At 33.9% G+C, this 25,586-nt stretch overlaps 1 protein-coding gene across 1 annotated transcript in view; it reads left to right on the forward strand.

Moving 5' to 3' along the window:
• The window catches only part of LOC149412288 (PDF receptor-like), a 140,470-nt gene that overhangs the window by 64,650 nt on the left and 50,234 nt on the right, over positions 1–25,586 (forward strand). The gene's annotated exons all lie outside the window — the stretch shown is intronic.

The following is a 25,586-nucleotide window of genomic DNA, read 5'->3' on the forward strand; positions in this document are numbered from 1 at the left end:
CTGGTATTGCAGAGGTGTGCTGCGGAAATAGTTCCAGTTTTGACAAAGCTCTTCAAAATGTCCCTGAAGTGTGGCACTGTGCCCTCTGGTTGGAAAAAAGCGGTAATTCACCCTATTCCCAAGAAAGGTGACCGCTCCAACCCGGCCAACTACCGCCCCATAGCGATCACATCAGTTCTGTCCAAAGTGATGGAACGTGTGATCAACGACAAACTGCTCACATACCTCGAGAAGAACAAAATTATCAACGACCGTCAATACGGATTCCGGCGGAACCGCTCGTGCGGTGATCTTCTCGCTTATGTGACGCATGTTTGGGGGCGGTGCCTGGAACGTCACGGTGAGACCCAAACGGTCGCACTAGACATATCCAAGGCCTTTGACCGGGTCTGGCACCGAGGACTTGTCAACAAATTGCATTCTTACGGACTTCCCGCATCCCTGTGTACGTGGATTGCTGACTTTTTAAGGGATAGGTCGATTCAGGCGGTTGCTGACGGTTTCACCTCTTCCTCGCACTCCATAAATGCTGGCGTCCCACAGGGATCGGTTCTGTCTCCGACTTTGTTTTTGTTGCACATCAATGACCTTTTGACATGTGCACCGATTCACTGTTACGCGGATGACAGTACAGTTCATGATAGCTTTTTGTTTGACAAGCCCCCAAAGGGCACACAAACTCCAACGGCTCGGAGGGCTTTGAAGCAGAGAATGGACGGTTATCTCGAGAGTATTTCCTCCTGGGGTAAAAATAATCTCGTCGAATTTAATGTTTCAAAGACCCAATCCTGTCTGATTACGTCTAAAAGGGATCCAAATGATAATCTAGTCTCCTTCAACGGAAGCAATCTTCCGAACAGGCCTTCCATTGATATGCTTGGTGTAACTATAAGTGACCAGCTCAGGTACGGGGGCTCCATCGAAGCTAGAGTAAAGTTGGCCTCTCAGAAGCTGGGCGTACTGTACAGGGCCCGCAGATACTTTAATAGTACACAACTGCTCACCCTGTACAAATCGCAAGTGCGCCCTACTGTCGAATTTGGCAGCCATCTCTGGTCTGGAGCCCCAAAATACCTGAAAAAAACCCTTGACTCTGTGCAGAAACGGGCGGTCCGTTTGATAGATTCCCCAATCTTAACAAACGGACTGCAATCTTTAGAGCACAGGCGTCAGGTAGGTATGCTGTCCTTGTTCTATCGGTATTACAATGGAAGATGCTCTGAGGAACTAGCGTCATTGATCCCTTCGGCACCGGTGCGTAGTCGGGATACACGCCAAACGCGCGCCCAACATTTGTACACAGTTGACACTTGTCACATGAGAACGGGTCGCTTCTACGATTCGTTCTTAAGTTCAACAGCTCGGCTGTGGAACGAACTGCCGGCCTCTGTGTTTCCTCCCTCCTACAACATGGGACTCTTCAAGACCCATGTTCACTCCTTCCTCTCCACAAAAAGACCCTCCACACAGCATCCCCAAAGATGACATAGGCCCTGAGGGAAATTATTTTCTTCAGGGCCTCCTGTGTGGAGTAAATATAAAAAAAAAAAACCATCCTTTTGGGTAGGCTCAATACATTTTGTACAATATTTTTTTTGAAATTACGATGAAATTTTAAAAGGGGGAAACCTTAAAAGATGCTTTTAAAATGCTACCATTTGCTGCGCCTTGAATCCACACTTTGGCGTCAAGGAAAGGGGTAAAAATGTGGTCGTTCACCAACATTCAACAAATAAGGAACTCCAATGAAAAATGTAAATCATATAGATCAACATACTTTAACGCCAATTCTGAATATATAAATTTTAGTACATATATATATATAACATTTTACATAGAATTTTTACATCTAAACGTCTTAGTAGGTTGGTATCATTGAATTGGTAGTACATATTGATATTAAAAATGAGGGTTAATTTATAGGATATGCTCAGTAATAATTATTGTTAAGTAATAAAATTATAAAAAACTATTATTTTACAACTTATATAGATTATATTCATTGCAAAATTAAAACCTACAACCGAAATAATGATAATATATATTGTAAATGTTATTTTTGTTCTTTTATTTAAAGTTTTTAAATGGGTATTTAATTTTACTTTTATATTCAGTTGCTGTTTGAGAACTATTAATTAAATATGAAATAATGTACGGAATAGCCATTTTTTATTAGAAATATTGAAATCTAACCATAGAAACGCGGATCGTGACACTCAATTAATTATACGGAGAAGTTTAACAGAGTGCGGAATAGCAAAAAAAGGTGAGATGCCGATATTTTACAATGTATTCTTCAATCTAAAGCGATTAAATTTAAGAATAAAAAATATTACGAAATGCATTGCTGCAGACTATCGGCAAATTAATCGGAAAAACTTCGTTTTAAGTGACATCATAATTGACGCGCCACAGATTTGTTGCGTTTTGGCAGGCCTTTTAAAATTAAAAATGTTAAATATTTTTAAGTTAAAAATTACTAATAAAAATGTTTGTGGTGGTATTTAAGTAAGATGGTCAATATTGATTTTTTTAAATCATCACGTAAAAACATTACGTCAAAGCGTAAAAACAAAGATAAATACAAAAAAAAATGGTTGGACTTAGTATTCAACCTTCCTTCCCAGGAACTGGAGTCGACAACTCTGCGAACCTCACCAAATGCCGATCGTGTTAGACAAAAAACTTCTAGATCGATTATTGGAATGTATTCATGAATCTAAAAAACATTAAATATTCGAAAAGCTAAGTTAATATTACATAAATAAATATGAACCTTTTTTCCCTGCCTACTTATACAGCAATCCTGTTTATAGTCCAAAAAGTAAATTAAGATGAACACAAACAACAAAATTTGTAAAGAGATTATTAAATGTAGGTAGCTACAATGTGAAAGCGCGAAGCATTCAAATCGTGCGGTTGTCAGGGCAACGTGGAAACAAGTCGAACGTCAACGCTTTTCTCCTCTGACGGAAGGCGGGCATCGCACGTTTTTGAGGTGATACTTGGTATATTGCGTAGCGGTAAAATCAATTACGGGCCCACATTGTCCTGCACGTGGTCGCGGGATTCGATAGACGTAACCGGCAATGGACGATGAAGAGAAGCCGCCCCCGACTTTGGACGAGCAATTTTTCGAATTTGTAAACATCTACGACTCTCTCTATACGAGGAAGAATCTTACATTGAGACGATTGGATTTGTGGTTCAATCAAGCCAGGGTTTTTAACAGATCCCTAAAGATTACGGACACTGGACGTATTTTTAACAGATTTACGTGAGTTTGATAATATTATTAGTTTTGGTTAAAAATATGGAAAAATTATTCATACACACACCTAGGAAGAAAATAGGTATTATAATATATATTTATATTGTCCCGAACCCGGGGCAAAGGGTTATGGTAAACTTGTCTTTAAAAGAACAACCCTTAAATTCAACGTAAATATCTAATGGAGACAACTATTTAAGTCGAGGGTTTAAATAAACATGCACAAAATAGGTTTTTAGGGTGTTAGTTTGGGTTATTTCAATAATTTATGCGTGTTTCCTAACCTTCAAACTTAACATTGATTGAGAAAAAAATGGAACTTTATTGCATCTTTTATCGAGGTTATTTTCAATCGGCTGTACATATTATGTTACGAGTTTGGGAAAATATACAGAGAAGTGCGATACGGTTAATAGGCACATGTTATTTTAAAAACACTTAGATAATATTGAGAAACAACTATTTCAATAACCAGAAATGGAAAATAATGCATATTAAAAGCCATTTAATTTAAGAAAAACGGATGATCTTACGACTTTTCTTCTAACCACGCTTTAACATATAATATTTTAATTGTTTTAAGTGTACTTTTTCTTTAATACAATAACCCCACACAGGAGGCCTTAAAAATATTTTTCTCAAGGCATATGTCATATTTGAGGATGCTGTGTGGGGTGTCTTTCTTAAGGAAAGGAGGGAGAGGAAGTTGTGGGAAGGTAAACGGTATGAGAGTTGGGTAGGAATCTAGGGATCAGTGTGTCCAGGAGTGACGGACATATGAATATATCCCTGATCAAGGCGATGGGTCGAGAGACCAGTTGGAGAGGTGAAAGGGTCTCCCCAAACCAGCCTCTCCCGATCTGGCACTCCACGCAGCTGGTGGGCAGGCGCATCCTGAACACACCTCACCCGATGAACCCGGGCACCCCTGCTAAATCACCAAACGTAGCGAACCGGCGGTTCAAAACTTGTACACCTTTCACTATGAATTGTTTGTAGTAATATCAGGAATCGAAAATGTAATGTAATGTAAAAAGAAAAAAATAAATATAATTAGAAAACGATCTTAAAGGTAATACTTAAAAAAACATAGACTGACTGATACAGACCAAATATTCAACAGCTGTGACGTACTAGATATACGCCAATTATACGTTAAAACACTACTAAACTACATTTTTGACAAAAAAAAAAAATTTCAACATACACAAAATAACACTAACAGACCAGTTAGACAAGCGTACAAAGAAAACATAAAAACTCCGACAGTAAATTCAAGCTTTGGACAAAGACACTACCAATACCATGCAATAAAAGCATTGATGTATTTATACTAGATTATCCTTGTCTAGTTAAATCCATTTTAAAAATCACACCACATACCTTACGTCACAAATATGGAGATGAACTTAACAACCCAACTCTGTTTAAACTCCTTGTACAAACGTTCAAACTCGTAAGCAAAACCAAGGAACAGCGTTCATTTTGTTACCGAGTTGTTGTTGTAATTTGAATACAAAACCAAAAATACAACCTAGTGTTAAGACCGATTGTAGACATGACAAAATCAACTATTTTCGACACACACGAACTCTGTTGTTCATTTCCAAAACAATATTTTTTCTAACTAGAATTTATTTTAAAAACGTTTGCCTGAAAACAGTAAGATGGCGGTAATGTAAATCTTCGTTATAAAAGTTATGAATTTCAGTTACCAGATGGCACTATTTTTTTTGTATTATTTATTTAATTAGTTTATACTACGTTAGAATATAAACGAATATATACAAGGTAACATTTAATTTAATTGTATGTATTTTAATATTTTTACAGAAAGCCTGACATTTCATTTTATATTATTATTATTTCTTCATATATCTTTAGTCCTGATTTTCCATATTATGACATGTATGATGATGTATGTGCCAATTTCTTAATTATGTATATCTCTATTAAAAACATTTTGGCATTTGGTTTTACATAGTATTTTTATAGTGAATAGCTCACAAGAGTCCCAACTGCTCCGGTCTGGAGCCAGTGAGACTATGGCATCCCCAATTGGGGTATGTTGTTTGGCTGAAGGTAAGTGGGTAAGGGAAGGAGATGGGGAAGAGGAAGGTGGGGAAGTACCTGGCCATTTAGATCTAGTCACTAAACACGGCTAAAGCCATTTGGAGAAACGTTTCAATTCTGAATGGTGGTCTTACACCAAGGCGATACTGGGAGTATCTTCCACTCTGGAACGGCCGCATATATAGTATTTATTATTTTAATTAATCAATTGTGAAATAACACAAATCAATCAAATAAAATTTATTTGCGTACACAGGGTTCGAACCCGCGACCTTCGGAATGGGAGTCCAAAGCCTTACCACCCGGACTACGCCGGCCGGCATTGTCGGTCATTGCCGGTCAAAAAACAGAGAACCTGTGTTCGTTCTCCCTCGGTCAACAAAACCGTTTTCTAAGGCCCACAGAAATAAAAAAAACATTGCGGCTCCGACCGAATGTTTCAGTTTGTAGTATGTAGACCTCAGAACAGGTATAAAACTTATTGAGGACTATGGAAATGGAACAAAAATAAATACAAATAAACTTTTTCAAAGTAATATGTTTTAAAAAAAGAATCGGAATGTGGCCTGAAACGGCTTTAGCCGTATTAGGTGACCGAATCTGTATAGCCAGGTATTTTCCCATATTCCTCTTCCTAGCATCCCATATTTGTGTTGACATAAAAAAAGATAGTGCTATGTATTTGTCTTTGAGAAAGGAATGAAGGAACCGCAAACAACGCATAACGCTGCTTGCGGTTGCTTCGTACTAATATGTACTCTTTAAATTTTTCTACTTATTATGTGCTTAAATCTTTGTAATTAAGTTTTAAGTTTTGTATTTAAATACTGTCATTATTTTACATGTTTGCTTATGTGAATGTGCAAATGTGATTGCTGCAGACACATTAGTCTAGGGATATTTATAATTGTACTTTTTTATTTTGTAATCCATTATTAATGTTTTTATAAATATCCTGTTTGTGTCTCGAATAAATAAATAAAATAAAATAAAATAACATAAAAAACAAATTAAATATGAATATAATTACGTTGTGGAAGAAAAATTTTTTTTTTGAAGTTAAAAAAGGATGAAGGGGCCCCGAGACGTTCATTGCCTAGAGGCTCCGACATGCTTAATCCGGCCCTGCATGGAACAACTTAATTACTATAAAAGATATAGAAACATCTTCACTATTAGAATAGCTAAAGAATTGTACTATAAAGAAAAACTTGAAAAAAAATAACCCAAAGTAAATATGGAAAATATTAAAAGAAGTTACATACACACAAAAATACAAACAGAAAAATACTATTGAACATCTAAATATTAAATTAATAAATTAGATACCAATACAAGTACAGAAACTGTAGCAAATCATGTGAATAACTTGTTCGCAAGTATAGGAGAAGTTTTAGCGAACCGTAAAAATACAAAATACAAACACACTAACACAAACAAATAGATCAAACATCAATACACAACCGACGCAGCACAGATTTATACGCCAATTATACTGTAAAACACTACTAAACTACATTTTTGGCTTTTAAAACTTTGGCTTGTAGAGCATTGACAACATGGTCAGGTTCTCTAATTTTCGTACCGCGTTGAATTCGGCTATCCGCTAACTCTGGCAAAAGTGATTCGTCGAAAAACTTTGTCAGGCGTGGTAACACTTTTAGCTCAAATTAATTGTCAGGATATATTCTTATTACTTCTACTCCACTTTCAGAATAAATTATAATGTCACAGAAGTCCTTTCTTGTAATGAATAATTGTCCTTGAACTTGAAATGAATAATTATGTGACTTCTTCAACACAAGTATTCCATTCTGCACGGCAACGAAGATATTATCTTCCAGAGCTGCGTCAAAAATAGTTTTGTTTCCGATTGAGGGCAGACATTTTACTTCCACTATACCATTTTCTCCAACCAATCCATCTGGACTTGCCCCCAAGTATGGCCATTCCTTTCTCACAAAAATACCACATGGCGACACTTTTACCTTGTATCTTTCCTTGTACATTGTACAAGTCAATCGCAGTCTTTTCTTTGATTCTGCCATAGATTATGGCTTTGGTCATGAGGTCTCTCCTCAGAAGCAAATTCTTGACAGTATTGTGTCGGGGTGTAGAATTTCTTAATTTATATATAAATTCCTGTAATATCGAAAAATCTGTTTTTGAAAAAATAATAAAATACACAGATTTAGGAAATGAGTTCAAAAGAATTTGACATTCTCAGACTATAAAAATATTACCATTTGTAATTTCGGCTACTGGCATTATACCTAGCTCTCTTATAAAAAATTTAGGCGTATTAGATCTATCAAAAAATTTATATATAAAAATGAAAAAGTCAGTCATTTTAAATACATGTAGGATTACAAAATATTATCATATTATTGATATTTAATTTTTAAAAAATATGGTATAATATCGTATAATTTAATAATAATAATATTTTAATATATTTTAATTATAATATATATTTTAATAATTATCATATAATTTAATAAATAATAACTTAATAATATAATCGGTTTGAAAAATGAACAATAACCAAGACTCCGACCATGATAGCGCCATCTGTTGGGATATTTAAAAGAAGCTTTTAGTTCGATGTTCTACCGTATTAAAATTTTCAAATAGGCGCCACCAGACGGCCAATTTTAAAGGTAATTTAAAAATATAAGTTTTCTTTCTTAAATTATAGTATAAAAAATATTAAATTAACTTTAAAAAATGGAAAAATATAATACCAATAATTTATCGTTTAGTTTTGTTAAGTAAACGTATCCAAAGTTTTATAATCTGCATTTTAAAAACAAGAACAATTAGTGTTTATGAAAAAATTAAACTACGAACCTATTTTATTTATTTTTTAGTTTTTTTTTTCGTACGTTTAAAGAAAACCCCTTCAGGTATTTTTTGACGATATTCAGCCTTTAATAGTATTTTTTTAAACGCACGTATTACGGTCTGAAAAAGGTCATATTTTCGATTTGATTTTGATAATTACTAAGCCTATGTTAATTTAAAAAATGTATAAAAAAAATTTTACTTGTTGAAAACACTATCATTATCGATTTGCTTTATAATATTATCATTATTTTAAATTAATAAAAAACTACACTCGGCCTTAAAGGACCGGCCCGTTTGTCCAACATAAATAGCGTTGCATTCGTCACACTGGAGTTTATAAATGCCACTATTTTGTAATTTGAGTACCTTACTTTTTGAGTTTTTAAGAGATAGTGGCATTTAATAGTGGCATTTATAAACTCCATAATAGTGGCATTTATAATAGTGGCATTTATAAACTCCAGTGTGACGAATGCAACGCTGTTTATGTTGGACAAACGGGCCGGTCCTTTAACACTAGGTTCAAAGAACATATAAGATCTTTTAAAAATAATAATAAAATACAATCTCAATTTGCCAAACATCTCCTAGATGAAAATCACTCACTTAATGATAATAATAAACCAACTCCGTTACACGTACAAAATAAAGGCCGTAAACTTAATCTTTTAGAGCAGTTAGAAATTAACAAAAATTCTAATAATCCGAAAGCTATTCTAATTAATGAACAAACCAATATAATTCGTTCACCCCTACTAGATATCTTCAAACCTAGTGCAAATACGAGTGCACATTGAAGTACTTAATTATACTATTAAAATAACCCTATTAGTCATCGTTTGCGAATAACTAACATTAAGACATTCAGTCAAATTTAAACATTACACTAATTGGGGAAACTTTACTAGGGTAATAACCATCAATAATTTCTAACATTTTTACACAGAAATCAATTAAGAAATCAGTAATTGAAATTAAAATACCTACCTAGAAATAATATAAATGTATCGTCTGTAAGTGGGCTACCCACAGTTTGATAATGCCTTTAGAGGGCGAAACAGCTGTCACGCGTAATAATAATTACACAGCAGAACTTGTTTAAAAATAAACTGTTTTTATAAACCCAATAATAATATTATTGTATATATAAAAAAATAAAAAAATAAAATGGAGTTCTACAAATTAAACTTAATAACAATAAATAAAAATAAAAAATGTACACATATTTACTATTGAGTAGAAGTTTTATGAATTTACAAAATTATTTATATAAAATAGTATATAGTTTATCAGAGAAAGCATTTACTTTGTGGCTTGACACTTTAATCAAATGAAAAGTTATTTTGTTTTTAACGAGACAAGGGAGGGTGGGGGTTACATGGTAATAATATCAATTTATTTATGCCCATTAAATAAGCTTTTCCATTTTTACATTGTGTTTGTCTCCTTTTTTAATATAGGCACTACTTTACATATCTACGGAAAAAAATATGATTGTACCTTCCATCCCAAGGATTGGAGTGAACCGCGCCAACAAACTTGCCAAATGCATGCCGATCGGACCGAAATTTATTTCGTATATTAACTGCTGTAATGTCATACGATTTCAGAGAAATGCCTATTCGGTTTATTTTTGTAGTACCATTTTTGTGAAATATATAGATGGTGCTTAATCAAAGCTAGACAATAACAACCAGTAATTAAAATAATCTTTATCAGATTAAGCAACGATACCTAATTTGTGGGTATATTACATTCTGTCCTCCACACAGAATGCTCAAAGATTATAAAGGACCTGAAGGAAATTGCAGTCTAAACGTTTGGGATGAAAATGATTTGAGCACAAATGGCTTCCTGATAATGGTACGGTCAACGTGTTCCGATATCGTGATAATTAATGTATTCGAAATTTACTAACAATTTAACAGGAAACCTGTTTATTCATTCGTTAAGGGCCTGCAATCCCTTTTTTAAATAAATTTTAAAAACTCTGTTCCGACATCGTGATAATGAATGTATTCGAAATTTACTAAAAGTTCAACCAGAAACCTGTTCATTCGTTCGTTAAAGGCCTGCAATCCGCTTTTTTTAAAATAAATTAGCAAACACTCTTTTTTCCGTATTTGTAAATATTTATTTACTTATTTTGTAAGAAACAAACAGCTTTTATACAATATACAATGATAGATATAAATATACAAGTTAACTGAAGTCAAGCCACAGAAGTTTCTTATGTTAAAGTTCATCAGAAATGAAGTTTTAATATCTTGAAATTAATTTGGTGTTAAAGGAAGGGGAGAGGAAGAGGAAAATAGGAAGAGGATAGGAGATGCTCCCGATACATTCCATACTCTCATATTAATAATCGATCGTACGCATTACTTCATATCGATATTTCTTTAGGTTATTACCAAAAATGTCAATGCTGTAAAATTTTGTATTAGATTGTGTACATATGCGAGGAATTGGGGAAGTTTTTCGAATGTTATATATAATAAATATTACCTAGTTATTTTCGCAAAATTGAATCCGGATTGCTTATATCCATTTCTCATTTTTTTCTCGGTTTGTAGGGAAACCTAAGCAAAAATAAGACATTTTAAGAATAATTATCGGAATGTATATAGAACATATTTATTTCTGTACCTAACATTTTAAGCCTACATGAACGCTCCTTTTCATGTAACATATCTTCCACCACCTTCATCACCTCTACAGCAATAGTTTTAATAAAAAAAGGTAAGTGTAATATATATATATATATATATTACACTTACTATAAAATACTTTGTAATATATATTTTTTCAATGAAAAGAAAAATGTATATAAAATAGTAAACACAAAAAAAATTACTCAACGACGCGATTTTTTCATATAATTTAACACGCAAATAATTGTGCACTTAATACAACCCTGAATAGAGACAAAACTAAAAAATAACCAATACTTCTAAAGTTTTTTGCGCGCATCAAGTAAAAACGCGTGATTTTAACCAACACATCAATAATTATCATGTGTATTACTCTATGGGCAAGCTACTGTTGTTTATATGTATTCGTTAAAAGCGTATAACACACTGCATGACGTCATGATTGTGACTAGTTTGAAAGATGACGTCAGAAAATTTATTTGTTGTTAGTGAAATTCTATTAATTTCTGATATTTGTTAATGCGTTGCCTTCAATCTATCGATAAGGTACTTATATTTTTTTTATTCAGATAGCTGATTTCATTTTCTAAAATAAAGTCCGCGATAGGAACAATCTAAAATATTTGGAACTGGGTTATTTTTGTGATTGAAAAAATGAACTTGCCCAGCAAAGCTGACAAGCAAAATAGCTTAACTCTAGACCAACAAAAGGTAAAACGCAATGCACAGTGCCCATTTCGCATTGCGACACAATGCGTGCGCCTTTTCATAAATGTGCACGTGAACCAAACCAAAATTGTGTTGAGGTTATTTTTCAATGGTTACACGGCTTGTCTAGTTGTATTTAGTCTATGAATAAAAGCTTTCAACAGTTTAAAACTTGAAATTAAAATTGAGGAAAATAAAAATAAATTCACACACAAAATTACAAAATGGATTAAAGAACAAAAAAGACAATATTACCAAAATTTCATAGCATAAAATACAAATAAAACCTTCACGTAACACACAAAACCAATATAAACACACATCACTCACAAACACACAAGATTATTTTCAATGTACTATTGAAGTGAAACTTCTTTACTCGCGTTATGCAATTTCGAGGACCGGAGTAAAACCAACTCATGACCGTCATGAAAAACCGTGATCATTTCGCTATAGGAGCCTAGCCAATATTATATACCTACTTTAGGTCACTCTCCAAACGTTTCAATTCTGAATGGGGGTCTTACACCAGGGCGATACTGAGAGTTTATTGCACTCTGAAACGTACCGCAAATATACTATATATTATTTTAAATGAATACATTGTGAAACTTCACATTATTAATCAAATAAAATTTACTTGCGCACGCCGGGATTTAAACCCGCGACCTCCAACTAGTCAAGAGTCTTACCCCTCGACCACGGAGGCCGTCAAAGAACACAGAGGCAATGGTATTACATTACGATTTCTCGCAACTGTGTTTTCATATACAAGCCTGATGTACCACTTGAGAATCTTATATACAAGCCTGAAGTACCTCAACCTCTACTTGAGACTGCTTTGTACTTGATTACCTTAAAACAGCAGCTGATTTTGGGCTCTCTATAATTTTAGACTCACAATACTTTATTTGAAGGTGAGTTCATGGTAGAAACAATCATCAATTACGACATTATTAATTTATTAAACTCATATTTTATAATTATTATGCTCGCTCACTGCACATAACCTCAGAAACTCGAACGATTTATGCTCCTTTGACAGACCGCACCGCCTTACCGTTTTGAATGCGTGAAGAATGTTTGGAACTAAAATGTTAATGGGAACGCCCACTTTTCGAATATTTGAGGAAATTTTCGTCATAATGTTTGAAATAATGTTGTGGAAACGATCGCTAGAGACGCGGCTTTACAGTGGACTGTGAATTCAAACGTGTCCTGTAATGATTTAGCGGGCGCCGGGCTTGTATACGAAACCTGTACCCGGTGATTTATCCCTTCCTGAACCTCCTATCAGCATCCCTGAATGTAGGTAGTCATTCGAAATGAAAAATATTAAATAATAAACATCCGTCAAGATCACATTTTTTTAATACAATTGACTAAGAGCATTGTTTCATCGCACAATGTAAGGTTTTTTTTCCAGATGTGAAATAACCCAAATCGCAACCCACTTATATAAAATCGAAGGTTTTCCAGCATTCTCTAACAGGGGTATTCAAACATCGCTAGGGGGGTCGGACACATCCCCGGCGACATTCAGTCCAGCTCAAGCCGCGTCCGTGGTTGGAAATGCACACCCTCGCATCACCATTCCAATATTTACACATCGATATCCCATTCACTTGGTTAAACAATCAATGTCTGCTCTGAATACAAAATTTCAATTAAAATGGTTGCTGCTTTGCAAACACATACTATTATGTTTTTACAGCAGATATTGAAATGCAATCCAATGCTGTATTGATAGGCGAACAATACTAAAGTAATAATTAGATTAACATTATTATAAGTAGCTACAGGATTTTTACTCAAGCTGAATAGATAATGCGAACGTTGAGCCATATATAAATAACTCACATAATGTACAATCCAATATAAAATGTGACCGAAAACTCGTATTATAAGCGGGAACTTATGAACCGCATTTTAAAAGACATAAAAAAATTTTATATTCTGACAAGATTTACTCGAAAACGACAGCTGATATCAATAAAAGGTATGCAACAAATCAACTCCAAATGTGATGTAGATTTACCAGTTTCACGCTCATACTACGAGTTTCTGGACACAGTGCATATGCAGTTGGAGACGTAGCTACTGATATGACGAGTGATTGGATAATGCAAACTATTTTAAAATCAGATGCGAACCTGTAATATGTTTCAAACTTCGCAATTTTTTTTATAAACTATATTTATAGTGGAGTTGCGAATTGCTGGGAATTCTAGGTAAGGGTTGATAAAATAGAGATTTTTGTTCAGATAGGGACAACCCAAATAACTGTGCCCCACAGACATATGAATATATAGACTAGAAATTAAAGGTGAGGGGTAAAATCAACTGTTGAAGAACGAAGGGGGTAAAGCTGACTGTGATTCGTCAATAAATCAATCTGACAGTATATAGGCATCTCGCATTATAATATCACCATTTAGTTCTTAAAAGTAAAATCTGCTTTTGAATGAATAGACATTTTGACATGGGAGCGCAAATTACTCGCCACGTTATGAACAAATTTGCGAAGTCCAAATGTGGCAAAAAAAATTTCTTCTATTTTCAGAGTCGAATATTTTGTTTACGTATTTAGTTAAGACACTTTTATAAGTGTTCATAATTTACTTCCCAGTAACAACGATGCGCACACTTGAGAATCGCTACATTCGACCAATGTTGGCTCGATGTGATAGTATATGTTTCTACAACTAATTCATATATTATACGACGTGAATAAGCTTAAAATGATGCTTACATATGGAATGTAATACGACAATTGGGTTTATTCATATTTTCACAACTATTTTTACAAGTTTTCATATCACAAGCCACTATTTTGCCGTGTTATTTCATAAAATGCCTCGACCATAGCTCGACGCTAGTTCGAACAAGAATGATGACGTCACATTCTCAAGATTCACGGGAAGCCATACGCGAGCCCAGCCGGATCCAATGGAACCGGTATGGAGAGTGGGGAATAATACGCTTTTAATCACTTAGGGCAGGTCTACTAATATTCATATGTCTATGCTGTGCCCACTTCTTGCAATAATAATAATAATATATTTATAATTCGGGAAGTAAAGCATGTGCATTTTAAATAGACAAGTAAGGGAGAAATGTTCAATATTTATTCAAACAAGCAAAAAAATCATGTTTTTAAACTTGTTAGAACTCGTTTTGATACGTTTACCCTCTGTATCGAGGTGTAGTAAGCTTTTTTAGATTAGCTAATATTGTTTAAATAAATACTCAATTTCAACGATGCGGATTTTTCAATCTTTGACTATGGAATAAATGTCTCCAAATAGTTGCCTCCAAGAAACCCTTGAGCTGCTATCAACTGGCAAATAAATAATAAGGTAATCAAAAGTTTTTTTTTATATGAATAATGACGAAATTAAAATATCAAAAGGATCCGTCGGTCTCTAGCCAAAAGGGTGCCAATTGCTTTGGACTGTTGAACAAAGAATGAAATCTGCATCGATTATAACTCCTCAGGTTTTGTGAAAAGGATCGCAGGTTTGGCAACCGATCTGTGCCAAAATATTCGATGGCTGGCGATCGAACCAATGCACAATGGTTAACGTGTAAATATTGGAAGTGTCACACACCAAAACCATAGATATAAAATAAATAGATGGATCCACACATCAAGTTACAAAATGTTAACTTAAGAAAATTACAGTTTTATACACTTAAATATTTAAATTTGTTCTGGTTCTGTACTATGTCGGATATGTGGGTTAGGTTAGTCACATTAATCATGTATAATTTTGTCATAAATTAAAATAAGATAAAAATATTTTCTTGAATTCAATGTGCTGTTTGTGCGAAAAAGTTTTGAGATCCCTGCTGCAGGGCATCGCATCGCCATCTCCAGAGGGCACGCGCCGTTCTGAAATAGGGGCCTAAATACGTCACGTACCGCGAGCTTTTTCCGGAGCCTTCTACTTTGTTTGGTATTGGTGTGTTACGGTACACTTTTGTGTTACGCAACTCTGTGCCTAATTTTGGATGAGTACATATTGGGGGGATTTGTATTGCACACTTCAAACTGCTACATTGGAATACATATTTGTAACGGAAAATAATGTTATTTCTATTATCCCAATTCAAAAATAAAAAAAATCTTTTTTTCTCAATCCGTAAATTTAAGCTCCCAGAAAACCTTCCTAAACTAATCATTCACACTTGCTCACAAAATCTAGACACATCCCCACTATCTCTTAATAACAGTTGTGTATGCCCAATTCTCCAACCGACTAATGAAATAAAGTACCTAGGTATCATTATAGATAACCAATTACGTTGAGAGGCCCATATTAGCTCCATAACAAAGAGACTCCGGAAGTTATGCTATATTTTCTACTCTCTTCGATTAATCCTTGAAATTAAAACTTTAAGAAATGTTTATTTTCTATTTGAATCGATAACAATTTATGTCATTATAGGAGGATGGGGAGGTTGTATAGCATCCATTCTCTACCCTCTACTGACCGTTCAAAAACATGTGCTAAGGATCATCTTTAAATGTTTCTCTTTTCATCCATCAGAGCAGACATTCTAGACATTCGCCAACTATACATCAAGACAATTCTCTTCCATATCTGGAAAAATGGTTTGATAAACTCTACACAAAAATATATACATACACGCTACTCAACGCATATAAAATGCAAAAATCCTAAAACAAAAACTACCTTTTCATAGAGGCAATACTCATATATCGCATCTAAAATATTCAACGCACTAAATAATGACATCAAAAGATCAAGATCAATTACTCGATTTAAAACCGATGTCCAAAAATAGATATCTGAAAAGGGGCGAAATATCTTTAAGGAACATATGAATCTTTACCACCACTAAAAGTTTTCTTTAAGGAACATATGAATCTATACCACCACAAAAAGTTTTCTTTAAGGAACACACGAATCTATACCACCACAAATTTTTTTATTTAAGGAACACATGAATCTATACCACCACAAAAAGTTTTCTTTAAGGAACACATGAATCTATACCACCACAAAAAGTTTTCATGTTTAAATTGCAATAATGCAGAAAGACTTATTATTTTTTGCATTAATTATTAAAAATGGTTTGACACCGCTGATATGTTTCATATACTTTAGATCGCTTCAGTATTTGTTAAGAACAATACTGTGACAATATTTTTTTCACTTTAGTATTATTAGCCGGAGTTCGAACTTCGTTCGAATCTATACTTAAAATGCTGAAGAATAATCTATCCACATATGTCACTGTAAGTCGCACATACTCGTACTTATCAACAGTTTACCATATTTTTTTATATTTGCTTACCTAGTAACACATACCCACTTTGACGCGCTATGTGTTAATAATTATATTAAATTCTTTTTTTTTCTTTCTTTAAATTCCTTTACATTTTACTATGTCTTATTTTCTATAATTTATAAATGCTTTTATATTTCAATCTTCTGATATATTATTTCGAATTATTTTAATGTATTTTACATAAACACTAACTCGCACATATAAAATATCAACAGTTATTTTTTTCTTATTAGTACATTAATTTCTTAAATTATATTTAATTGTATATTACATAAATTATCTTAACCTGTGTAGTCCTTATTTTCTTTTAAATTATATAATTTTTATACTAATTTTAATTACTTCTTTATTTCATACTTAATTTATTATTTTAATCTACTGTATATATAATCGACAGCCACATCACGGGCACGTACCTAGTTTGGTGGTCTTAACGGTGACCGGATAAATCATCACAATGGTAATTCATCAAATCTTCAAAAAGTTATTTAAAGTCATGGAAAGTGATGAAACAAAAACTTTATTAACTGGGTTAAGTAGGTTAGGTTAGGTTAGGTTAGGTTAAAAAAATATCGTTTCTAATGACTTTATATCACTTTTTAAAAGTGTGTTGAATTGTCACTGTGTTGAGTTATCATGGAACCGGTCTTAACACACCCAAAACATTTAAAAAACCAAAAAAAATAAAGAAAAATTTAAAATATATACATATATATTTAAAATTCGTTGCTAGAAAGAATCGTAATACACATTTTAAAAATTGCGGATTTTAATATCATCTTCACAAAATACACAGAAATTATAGAATAACTGTAAGCGTATAAATATACAAATAAAACACCCCCATACACAAGCTCAATTTAATTATTTAAATTAACCAATCAGATTAACCACTTGAATTAAATTTTCAGGTTTTCGGTTTGCGATTTAATTAATAGCGTACCTCAAATTATTAAAACGGAACCATATAAATCCAATCCAATTATAAACTGTCTCTATACGTTAATATTTTAGTGTTGTGAATTTTTATATGATTGACCAATAAAATGACGACCTTCAAAACCTAAAAAATACACAACAATACAAGCAGTTCTCACAAAGTACAACTACTAAAGTTACTAAAAGGGAAGTAATATTTTGTAGGTGTGTATAAACATGGAATGGGTGTCGATAAGAACAATGAGAGAAAATGTTGCTATTCAATTCAAACTACTTTATTCAATTATAATGTTATTCTGTTATTCCAACTAATTTTATTTAATTCAAACTGAAAGCAAAACAGGAAAAAAGATGGACATATGATTAAAAAAAATATATTCACGAAATAATAAGTTTTCGGACATATTCGAACGAATACTATTTTTTTTTAAGTTATGAAGTTTTGTGAGGTTCGTGTTAAACAAATCGATGTCTATGCATAATCTTTAAACGTTCTCCAATTTCTTCTTATAAACACATTTTCAAGCTAATTGGTAATATATAATTTTCCCCTTATCCTAATTAAGAAGTGAGTTTTTCTTGCACTTTTTATTTAACATTTCCTTGTTAGTGTTTAGTTCTAATTAGTATGGATAATGATTCCCAATTATTTAATTTTTTCTGGCTCTTCAATAATTTGATTGTCTGTGTTTATTGTAATAATTCCGTTTTGTGCACCATGATTTTACTTTTAGTTACATTTAATTAAATTTATATTAAACCATTTAGATATTTCATGAAGTTAACTTTGCATTTTTTAAATTGAATCTTCAATATTTTATGCTACAATGTATAAAAGTGTGTCATCGTACTACTATGGTTGTTGATAACAACAAAATTATACACAACAACGATTTTTTTCTTTAACCATAATGATAACAGTTCCAGATAACATTATCATAATAATGGGGACGATAAAATATGGTTACGGGAGAGTGAAATTATTTTATGAAAATACAACAAAAAAACATATACGTCAATGTCTGCCTGTCAAATGAAATGGTTTCGTTCTAAAAAATATATAAAAATATACAAATAATATAAACAACAAAAATCCTATTTCCGTCTGCAGTATTTGTCACTCTTAGCCTTGGCCATAAAATGGCTACGCAACGATCGCATAACACAACCAACCTCTCCTCCAACTGGCTACACCCCACTCCTCCCCTGCGGCGAACCCTTCTATCGGTTGCTACGGCTTTTCCCAAATGTTATGTTTATTCGTTTTCTAAAGATTCCACCGAAAGCAGCAAACAACGGGACGGAAAACTAAAACGAAATAACGAGAACGGAAACTGTGACGGAATAAAATCCCATTTAAATTACGGATTATTTTCTTAATAAAGTCATCAAGAAACGACTGTAGTACTGAATTTAACCTCGGGAAAGGATTGAATTTCTAATTTATTTGTACACTATTTACTAATGATAATATTATTTAATAGCTGTTAGATTCATAAATAAACTGGCATAACGTAAACTTTATATTTTCTTATTGACTTACTTTATTTAGTATTTCATTGGATAAAACTCCTATCGAGCTATCAAGATCGGAATCCAAGTGCTAGCTGAATATTGACCTACGCTTTTCGTTAAAAGCTGTTCCTACTTCAAAATGCCACAAATATTGTGGTCGGTTTTTAAAAACTTCTTTCAAATGTTAATTTTCACATCATTCAGATCTTTTAATTTATAAGGTTTTCACAAACACTCACACATACATTACACACACACACCAATATAGTACACACGTCACATGGTAATTAAGGAATAAACATACCACTTAGCAGACATTACAAGGAAACATATCATAGGTACACAATATGAAGTATCTTATTCCTGTATATTGTTTCATCTCTGTAAGTCATGTACTTTTTGTTTTTTTAATATAAAAAATATAAAATATGAATTATTTCAATGTGACCGTTCATTAACTCAATAACTCCTCGGCTACATAGTTAATTTTTTTTCATGGTAAAATCGATGTTTAAAACACGCGTAAATAATGTTTTCATGTCAAATTATTATTTTAAACAATTGCAATGTAAGTAATTATTGTCTGCAACCATTGCTTTATTACTAACACATGTATGAAATCTGTAACCATTAAATGAATGATATTTGTAAGCATTATAATGCAAATTTAGCAAGTAATCAAAGTTGAAACATATAAACTAGTGAAAAATTAATCAAAATAATAGTGTATTTCGTGTTGACAGTGCGAAACAACTTTACATATTGCCCTGAAAAATTACGCATAACGAATTCACTGTCATTGTAAGCTATAACCACAGACAATTTATGTTTTTGAATTTTTGAAATCTTTTTGAATTTGTGAAGAGGTTTTTTTTTGTCATAGACAAATAAGTTAAATTAATTTTAACTCAATAAGGGGTATTTCTGAACAACTATAAGAAACCTACCTACAAACTAAGATATAAATCAACCAAAATGTCTAAAACTCGCAAGGTTTGCAGTGCAAAGAAAGATACATCTTCACCTTTAGCAACCACGTCTGGCCCTATTGATTCACCGTCGGCGCATCAGTCAATGATTAACATTGACACTGACTCATTAATCAATTTTTTTGAGTCGAAACTTGAAATCATGCGCACTGAAAACAAGAAAGCAATTGACGCTGTTCAGTTAAAATTAGATGCGCTATCTAACGAGTGGAAGGACCAATACACAAAAATTCTGGGATGTGTGAGCGTTCTCCAAGAAGAAAACTCAAACCTCCGGCAAGAAGTCCAGTCACTCCGAGATGCACAAGATGAGATGGAGCAGCGCAGCAGAATATGCAATGTAGACATCCATGGGATTCCCGAAGCAAAGGGCGAAAATTTGATGACATTAATAGAGAAAATAGGATCCAACATTAACGTCCCGCTTCCAAGTAGCTATGTGGTTTCTGCGCATCGCGTCGCTCGCGGCCACTCCTCGCCCTCCAACCGTCCGCGCAATATAGTCGTACAGCTATCCACAAAACGACTTCGTGATGATGTCATCGCTGCAGCAAGGACTCGCCGCGGCCTTACCACGGAACAATTAGGATTTGGTGCTCCCACCACCAATTTTTATATAAACGAGCACCTTACATTGAAAAATAAAATCCTATTTGCCAAAACACGAGCCGCCGGAAAAGCTAACGGCTTTAAATACATATGGGTGCGGAACGGCAGTATTCTGGCGAAGAGAAACGATCTCTCTCGGGTTTTCACCATTCGCCGTGAGGGAGACCTTCAAAAGATAATCACACATGATCAGCAAAACATGTGACTACAAACATGTTACTGCTGTCTTTGGTATCCGCTTTCTCACAGTATTCTGTATCCTGTAATTTGTTTCTTTCAAAGCTACTTTATATTTTTGTTTAGCGCGCAATATCCCTATAACTTTAAACCAATACCATGTTTCTCACATATTCATTCACATTCTAAAATGTCAACATATTTCACATTCATTGATCTAATAAGTAGTCTATGTTTTTTATGTAATTTCGAAGCCTCATATGCCCTGCATAATGTATCACTCGTGCGATTGTGGAATATGTCAAACGGCACTCCCACTCTGGTGAAATGATCTCATCATCATCTATAACCGTTTATTACCAGAACTGTGGTGGTATTAGGACCAAAACCCAGGAGCTACTAATTAATGTATTATCGAATAACTACGACGTTATAGTTATAGTTGAAACATGGCTTGTAGCAAATATAAATACTGCTGAATTCATAGATTCGCGTTACACGGTATTCCGACGTGACAGGGACCGTACACTCACTGGTAAAATGGATGGAGGCGGTGTTTTGGTAGCAGTGCGCAAGGAGCTTGCATCTTCCCGGCTCGATGACTGGGAAAATGGTCAAATCGAACAAATCTTCATTTCTATTCCGGTAAGGTCTTTCAATCTCATCATATGTGCAGTATACATACCTCCTGCCTCACAACCTACGGTCTATGATACGTTCTCCAAAAACCTGGAATCTGTATATTCATCACAACCAAATAATACTTTTTGTGTACTAGGAGATATGAATCTACCAACTCTGACTTGGTCATTTTCCGAAAACAGCAGTCAAGGTCTCGCCTCCTCAAATACGGCTGCATCGAAAACGTTGCTTCAAGCAATGTCATTGATGGACTTATTCCAATATAACTGTATACCTAACCATAATGAAAAATACTTAGACCTCGTATTCTACAGTCGTGAAACAAATGTTACACGTAGCAACAACCCTCTCATCTCAGAGGATAGACACCACCCAGCCCTTGAATTTGATATATCCTTCGTAATTCAACCAAAAATCAAAAACAAAATACAGCGTAGGCGCAATTTCAGGAAAGCTAATTATGCTCAGATTAATGAGGACATTAATTGTATTGATTGGTTATCTGAAATCGCAAATTTATCAGCCGAAAAAGCAGTAGATCGATTCTATTTAAAAATAAACAATGTAATTGATAAGCTTATTCCAGTATTGGCACGACGAAATGACAAATTCCCCATATGGTTTACTCCAGAACTTATTAGGTTATCAAGGAAAAAAGATAAAGTCTGGCTCAAATGGAAGACATATAAAGGTCTTTCTGATTATCGTGAATTTTCCTTCTTACGTGCTACATACAAAAAATTGACTTATGAAACCCGAAGGTTATTTTTTGACAACATCGAAAGTTCATTTCAAAATAACATCAAAAGCTTTTGGTCATACATATCCTCATTAAAATCGTCTGATGGATACCCTGCTGCAATGTCCTTCGAAGGGCGCAAATCTGACGATGCCCAGGAAATTTGTGATATGTTCTCTGAATTCTTTAAGTCAACATTTGAACCTTCCTCTATCAATGACCCAATTATTAACATTGACCAACTTGAGGAAGTTCAGGACTATGGACTTGCGCACATTCACACAATTAAACTAACGGAAAAAGAAGTGCACTCGAGTTTAAAATCGATGGACATAAACAAGGGTGCGGGTCACGATGGAATACCGGCGTTTTTCCTTAGATCTGCTGCGTCGTCACTGTGTGTGCCGCTTACCATAATATTTAATAAATGCCTGAGTGATGGAGTTTTCCCTGATAGGTGGAAGTTGGCATATATTATACCGGTCCACAAGGGTGACTCGCGTCAAAGAGTGGAAAACTATAGACCAATATCCATTCTCTCGGCGATCCCTAAACTATTGGAAAGACTTGTCCATAACAATATATATCCCCAGCTTGCTGCCAAAATTACTGAACAACAACACGGGTTTGTAAAAGGCAAATCTACCATGAGTAATTTACTTATTTACTCAAATTTCTTATTTACTAGTATGGATCGAGGCCACCAGGTAGATGCAATATATTGCGATTTCAAAAAAGCTTTTGACAAGGTTGACCACCTTATTCTTATCAAAAAAATTATGTACAACGGAATTAGAGGAAATTTATTACGTTGGTTTATCTCATATTTAACAAAAAGACAACAAGCCGTATCATTACGAGGACACACTTCTACATGGGAACCAGTTACTTCTGGCGTGCCTCAGGGGTCAATCCTGGGTCCGCTGTTGTTTATTCTTTTTATTAACACTGTTACTAAATGTTTCGTGCATTGTTTATATCTTTTGTACGCTGATGACATAAAAATATTTGCCATTGTTCGGAATCTAAACGATTGTCTGCTCATACAAAGCGACTTAGTAAGGTTCGAAACGGTTTGCAATGAAAACAAAATTTACCTAAGCTACAATAAATGTAAACAAATAAGTTTTACTAAAAACCACAACGCTATCAAACACAATTATTGTATTGGTAATTATTTACTCGAGCGCGTTTACTGTATAAGAGATCTAGGCGTTCTTTTTGATTCCAAACTCCACTTCGATGCGCACATTGATAATATTGTGAATAAAGCTTACAGCATGCTAGGATTTGTCATCAGAAACAGCCGTGAATTTCGAAAACCTGAAACATATCTTCTTCTTTACCACACTCTGGTCCGTTCTCAACTTGAATACTGCACCTCCATATGGAATCCACTTTACGATATCTATAAAGAAAATATTGAAAGTATTCAAAAGAAATTTCTGCGTTGCCTCAATTACAGAATGAGCGCACCCAAACGCGGGTACATAAATATGCTCTCGAGTTATAAAGTCTCCACTCTATCTAACCGGCGAACATACCTTGATCTCATGACTCTGTATAAAATCTGCAACAACGTTATTGACTGTCCCGACTTACTGAAATTAATAAACTTCAAAGTACCACCCAGAGTAACAAGGCTTAACGACTTATTCCACATTAGCAGGACGCGTACAAATGCTGGTGTCAGGGATCCAATCAGAAGAATGTGCGAATCACTTAATCAGAACCAAAACCTCAAGGACTCTGACTTATTCTTTGATACACGCACTACTTTTAGTAGAAAAATGAAGACTGTTTTCCTACAAAGTTCACAGTAAAAAACTTAGACATACTTGTTTAAATATGTATATATTTTTTAATTTCTGTTTAACATTGTTTATCTATTTATATATATATATATATATTTTTTTTTTGTTTTACTCTCTAAATTTTTTCAAAAATAATTTGTAAATTCTTATAAGGATATTGCGCATTTCTTTCATATCTCTATTTGTAAAATAATATTCTTATGTATATATTTTTCCCCTATTTATAAGTCAAAATATTTGTAAATGTTTTTAACTGCTGTTTAAGTTAATTCGTGAGAAATAGTTTGGATGCAGGTAAATTCTCTAGTTGATGTTTTGTATATTCTTGTCAATTGACATCTGTATCTGTTTTTTCTCCTAAATAAAAAAAAAAAAAAAAAAAAAAAAAAAAAAAAAAAGACCCTGAATAAAATTGTAAAATAATAAAGTGAAAAAAAATTTCCTACGTAAAATATTCCACAGTAAACTGGTGTTTCTTGACTAAGTCATGGGACCGCTTCCAATTAATTTCTAAATTGGTAGATAGATTTACAACTGTTCCGATCATCATATAAAAGGTACAATATTTCCTGAAAAGCTGACGAAAAAATAAAAACATCGTTCCGTATCATAAGCACGTGTGTTGAATTACTGTTAATCCTTGGTGCTTTGGGGAATTGCGAGATTATATTATTATAGGTAGACGTGGTTCGAAAAATTCTTTTGAGAAAATCGGGTTTATTTGTTAAAGAAAATCACATTATTTTATTTACTTTTAGTAACTTAGTACTGGTACTGGTTAGGTCGGGCTCTCGGGACAGCCTGACGTGTTTTTCGTTGGTCTCGCTATCCTTCCCTAATTTATAGGGATATTTAATATATTCCGCCGTTAAAAGTACACGTAAATGTGCCTAATTGTCTGTCAGTTACGTAAGTGCAGTTATAATAATTGTACGGTGACAGGTGTGGAAGAATGACGAGTTTTAAGAATAATTAGCAATATTGTTTATCCCAACGGATAGTGTAAATGTAGTGTTAGTGAGCCCGAGTCCGGAATTTTTACCAGATGTGGACATCTCATCGGCGGTCGTAGCAACCTACCCGTGTCTCTTGTCACCCCGTACCGATACGTCAACCCCCGGTGCCGCAAAAAAAACAATGCAGTGTCAGTGAGCCCGAGTTTGGCATTTAGTAATTTTTACCAGATGTGGAGACCTTATCGGCCGTCGCATACCGATATTTCAACCCCCGCACCGGCGCCGTTATAGACGTCTGTCGGCCATATGACCTGTCCGTGGTTCGGTCACTGAATCG

Source organism: Hesperophylax consimilis, chromosome 23, assembly GCF_061612785.1.
Source record: "Hesperophylax consimilis isolate HC1 chromosome 23, BYU_Hcon_1.0, whole genome shotgun sequence".
NCBI lineage: Eukaryota > Metazoa > Arthropoda > Insecta > Trichoptera > Limnephilidae > Hesperophylax > Hesperophylax consimilis.